The following is a 6,134-nucleotide window of genomic DNA, read 5'->3' on the forward strand; positions in this document are numbered from 1 at the left end:
TGGGAGGAAGACTAAAGAGATACGATGCCATTCTTATCACATCATATAAAGGGTGCATACTGTCACCACAAATTCCTGCTTCATGATGCTAACCTGTATCACCTGGCAAGAGCAGTGTTTGTCAGGTTTCTCCCCTGGATTCTTTTTTCTCTCTTTGCATACTGTACTCTTGGGAAGGAAATCACTATGTTTGGCCCACACTTAAGGGTAGGAGAGGGATGCTGCAACTCCTTGAGGTGGATTATCTGTGTGAGTTATCTGGAATTCTTCTGCGTGGGAGTTATGTCTCTTCTCCTCCACTTATCTATTCAATAATTCATTCCATCAGTGTGGATTCATAAATTTTTATTCTATACTTCGAATAGAATGCCACTTTATTTTGTTGCTTAAAATGTAGCTTTTCCTTTGGGAGCCCTTTCAATAGGCTCCTGCGTCCCCTTGGCATCCTCTGGCATTGTATTTAAAAAAACCAAAAAACACTCTCTTATTTTCTGGAACTACAAGATGCCCCAGACTCATCTTGTAAATTCACTGCCCCAGTCTTAGAATCAGCCACTTCTCCAAGGAGCACTGGTTCCTCTTACTAGAAAACATTATTAAAAACATTATTAAAAACCAAGATCTTGGTACAAGGTATTCTGTTTGCTCCTGAGGTGACTTTGTTTCAAGGTCCTCTCAGCTAACAGAATGAGGAAATATATGTGTGTCTACTAATAGCTTTATATATAATACCTATAAATATTTCTATCATCTAATCTGAAAATTCTGTCATCATTACTTCCAATATCTCTTTTATTCAGTTCACTTTTACTTTTTTATGGTAATCCAGTATGCACATATCATACATTTGAAAATGTCCCACAGTTCTAGAGTGTTTTTTGTTTTGTTTTATTTTGTTTCCTCTTTGCATTTTAGTGTGGAAAGATTCTATCGGCTCGTGTTCAAGACCATGTCCGGTCTACTTATGAGTCCACCAAAGATATTCTTTATTTCTTTTACCATGCTTTGATTTCTAGCATTTCCTTTGGATTCTTTCTTAGACTTTCCATCTCTCTGTTAACATTACCATCTGTTCTTTCATGTTGTCTACTTTTCCCATTAGAATGCTTAACGTATCAATTATACTTGTGTTAAATTCCCTGTCTGATAATTCTCACATCTGCATCATGTGAGTCTGGTTCTGTTAGTTGACTTGTCTTATTAGATTGGGTTTTATTTTCTTGCCTTCTGGCCAGTCTTATAATTTTGGTGAAACTCAGGTATTTTGTATCGGGTGATAGAAACAGAAAAAAATAGGTCTCTGCTGTAAGGATTTGTGTAAATATGGCTAATATTTGGTCATTGTTTAAATTTTCCTTAATTATAGATGTCAGAGTCTTCAGATTCCTCTAATGTCCATGTTTTTGTCTCCTCTGTTTACTTTGGAATTCCCTAAGCCCCACTCTTCAGAGAGAGCCTGTGTCTTCTATCTCTTTTAGCTATAATCTGTTCTTATTTTATTGAAATACTGTTACTGTGCTAATGAGGTGTGGGGGAGAGGTGAATTCCACAATCTTCCAATATAAATCAGTGTTTCACTGGTCCTATGTCCCGAGAGCTGTGACTTCACAGTGTTTTCTTCAATTATATAGCTGTTTTCCCCCACACCTGACTCTGTTCCCTGGATACAGTGTTCCCAGTCAATTTACTGTAAGCCTAACCTCTCTTTATCATAAATTTTTCTTTCTGGAGTGAGAAAAAAATTCCCTTGCCTGATCTGGGAAAAGGCCCTGGCAGTCTTTCCTCCAGACATTAGGCATTTCTTATGAAAAATTTTCTGACTTTATTTCATAAGGATTGCCTTGCCTTCCCCTTGCAAGAAACAGTGACACCTGGTGGAGCTCCTGGAGCTAAAGCCCGGGGAGTCCCCCACCTCCCGCCAGGACCACAGCCACCAGGAATTTCTCACTTCCACACTCGTCCACACTCTGCCTCCAGAAATTCATCAGAACTCCCACTGAAGTGCTTCTTTGTTTATGGCTCCAGCAGCTTCCACCCCAGGCTAGGTCTCTCTGGATGTGTCTGCCCAGATTTCAAGATGGTTTTTGGTCCCATGATCACGGTTCTCTGATAGATCCAAGAAAATTTATTGATTTTCAATTTGTCCAGCTTTTCTTGTAAGAACAAGACTGATGACTTCCAAGCTTTTCATGTGTCAAAGCTGAAATTGTTAGTCTCAGTCAAAATTTAAAATATGACTTTCTTCAGCCTAGCAATTCTTATCCCAGGAATTTTATACTGCAAACATTCTTGCATAAGAACACAAAATATATATACAGACGTATTCACTGTACTTTTATGTGTAACATTGAACAACAGGAAACAATTATGGGTCTACCAGGAGGATACTCGTTAAATATTTAATGGTATATCTATGCAAGGAATTACTATGCATCTGGAAAACTAGTAATGTAGATTTATGTAGCTCAGGATGTCCAAATGGGGGAAAGCATGTTGCAGTTTGAATATATAATAAGATTTCTGTGTAATGTTAAAAAAGGCACACCATGTAAAAGTCTATATATACATAGAACACGACTAGAGTAACACACAGTTAAAACAGTAACTGTTGCTCCTTTTGGAGAATGAGAGGAGATGGAAACATTTACTTTCCATTTTATAGCTTCCTGTGCCACTTAATTCTTTTACAAAGAGCATGCATTAATTAATTATTAGATAGACTGAGAAAGAAGAAATAAAACTGTCTTTGTTTGCAGATGGCATGGTTGTCTATGTAGAAAATCTGAACGAATCAATAAAAAACAAAACAAACAAAGCTCCTGAAACTAACAGGTGATTATAGCAAAGTTGTGGAATACAAGATTAATATGAAAAGATCGGTTGCTTTTCTGTATACCAGCAATGAACAACTGGAATTTGAAATTAAAAACACAATGCCATTTAGATTACAACCAAAAAATGAAATACTTAGATATGACTCTAACAAAATACATACAAAATCTATATGAAGAAAATTGCAAAACTCTGATGAAAGGAATCAAAGAACTAAATAAATGGAGAAATATTTCATGATTATGGGTAAGAACACTCAAAATTGTCAAACTGTCAGTTCTTTCCAGTTTGATCTATAGATTCAACACAATTTCAATCACATTCCAGCAAGTTATTTTTTGAATACTGGCAAACTGATTCTAATGTTTATATGGAAAGCAAAGACCCAGAATAGCCAACACAATACTGAACGGTAGAAAAAAGTTGGAGGACTGTTGGTAACTGACTTCAAGACTTAACAATAAAGCTACAATAATCAACAGTGTGGTACTAGTGAAAAAATAGACAAATGGATCAATGGAACAGAATAGAGAGCCCAGAAACACAGCCATATAAATAGTACAAATAGTCAACTGATCTTCAACAAAAGAGCAAAGGCAATGCAATGGAGAGAGAGAGATTTCAATAAATGGTGTTAGAACAATTGGACATTCATATCAAAAAAAAAAATCTAGACACAAACTTTACATCTTCACAAAAAATTAACTTAAAATAGATCATATTCTATACCTAATTGGACCTAAATATACAGTTGACCTTTGAACAACATGGGTTAGGACTGTGCAGGTCCATTTATACATGGTTTTTTTTCTTCAATAGCAAATACTACAGGACACAATCAGCAGTTGGTTGAATCTGCGGGTGTGGAACCGTGGATACAAAGGAACCACATACACAGAAGGAGGGCTGACTCTAAGTTACGCTGTGCAGAGAGTTGGCGCCCCCAACTCCCATATTGTTCAAGGATCAACTGTAAAGTGCAAAACTGTAAAACTCGTAGCTGATAACAGAAGGAAATCTAAAAGCCCTAGATTTGACAATGACTTTTTACATACCACATCAATTAAATCATGGATAAGATGTAATTCATTAAAATTAAAAACTTCTGTTCTATAAAAGACAGTGTAAAGATAACAAGAAGACAAGTCACAGACTGGGAGAAAATATTTGCAAATGACATACCTGATAAAAGTCGTACTAAAACGTACTAAAAATGTACTAAAAAAGTCGTACCAAAACGTACTAAAAAAAAAATCTTCAAACTCAACAATAGGAAATTATACATAAGGATTAAAAATGAATAAAAACTCTGAACAGACATATCATCAAAGAAGACATGTAGATCACAAACAAGTGTATGAAAGATATTCAACATCGTAGTCATTAGGGAGCTGCAAATTAAAACAACAAAGAGATACAACTGTATACTTATTAGAATGGCAAAATCCAAATGCTAACACCAAATGCTGGTGAGGATGTGGAGCAACAGGAACTCTCATTCACTACTATTGGAAATTGAAAATGATAGAAAATGAGACAGCTTGACAGTTTCTTACAAAATTAAATATAGTCATAACCACACAATCCAACAATATGCTCCTTGGTATTTGCCCAAAGGAGTTGAAAACTTAGAGCAAAAACCTGAGCATAGGTGTTTACAGCAACTTTATGCATAATTGCCAAAGCTTGAAAGCAACAAAAATGTCCTTCAGTAAGCAAATGGATAAACAAACTGTGGTACATCCATACAATGAGATGTCATTCAGTGCTAAGAAGAAATGAGCTATCAAGCCCTGAAAAGACATGGAAGAACCTTAAATGCTTTACTGAGTGAAAGAATCCAATCTGAAAAGGCTACATACTGTGTGATTCCAAGTATATGACATTATGTAAAAGTCAAAACAATGGAAACATGAAAGATCAGTGGTTACCAGGAGCTGGGGGAGAAATGGATGAAACTACGTTTAGAGTACTGAAACTCTTCTGTGTGATCCTTTACTGGTGGGTCCATTTATACGTTTGCCAAAACATGTAGAACGTACACCAAGAGCGAATCCTAATGTAAACTACAGACTTTGCATGATAAATATGCATTAATGTAGGTTCATTGATTGTAAAAAATACATCATTCTGGTATGGGATGTTGATAGTGGGGAGACAGCGTGTGTAAGGAACCCTTGTTTCTTGTATTGGAACTCTTTATTGTCCACTTAGTTTTTGCTGTGAACCTAAAACTGTTCCAAAAATGTAAAGTATATTATAAATATATAAACATTAACTATAAACATAATAAATATTACGTATATTTTATATGCTATATAATACCCACACAATGCAGTACCTCCCATTTTATTTGCAGGAAAAGTAATGGATCTGAGGGAGTATAAAAATAAACTAGCCAGATTTGAACAAAAACCTTTGCATAACTGGAAAATAACTATTATGATTTAGTCAGCCCAGCCAATGACACATTCTTCTACTTGAACCCCATACTATTCGGTTTTCGGTTACGATGACCAATAAAACCAAGTATCAAAATAAACTGGATTTTGAGCCAGATCTTCAAACTGGTGTATCACATTATGATAAATCATAATTTTCAAAAGTAATAAAGCATATAGAATCACAGTCTTCACTAAAATATTAATACTGATATGTTTTAGTGACAGTAACAAGATTTTTGTTGTGCCATCATGTCAAATATAATTATTGTAAATAAATTCGTCTTTAACTCATCTCCCTTTTTTCCTGTTATTTTGTGCAGAATAGATGTATTTTAATAAAATAAGACGTGTAATTTAAAAGTAAATAATACATGTTTTGGGAATGTGCTCGAAGTTTATACCCATTTTGGAGGTGTATGATCGAAAAAGTCTATAAGCTACTGGTTCAGAGGGTCAGACAGACTAGTAAGTAAATGCTTTGTTTGTTTTGTTTTGTGTTTTGCCAACATCGAAGACAAAGGCATGGAACAGGGGGCTTTAGGAGCTCAAAAAAGGGACACTTCTTGCTTTTGCTCTGGAGAATATCAGCAGCATTATCATACAGTCTTTATTTACTTCACATTTTAAGTACAAAATGTTCATGGGCTTCCAGAAAAACACATTCGCCTGACAGTTAGAAAATGCTCACGTTTCGGAATTGAGGCCCTTTTCCTGTAAATGGTTTCCTATATGTTGCAACGTAGTATTTAATGCAAAATTAATATCTATCTAGGGGACAAAAACTCTTCCAGCCATGACTTCAGCGGCTGGTCCGTTACCAGCCTTTAACAATTTATTCCTGTTTCCTACCTTCTGTTT

Source organism: Camelus ferus, chromosome 12 (assembly GCF_009834535.1).
Source record: "Camelus ferus isolate YT-003-E chromosome 12, BCGSAC_Cfer_1.0, whole genome shotgun sequence".
In the NCBI taxonomy this organism is placed as follows: Eukaryota; Metazoa; Chordata; class Mammalia; order Artiodactyla; family Camelidae; genus Camelus; species Camelus ferus.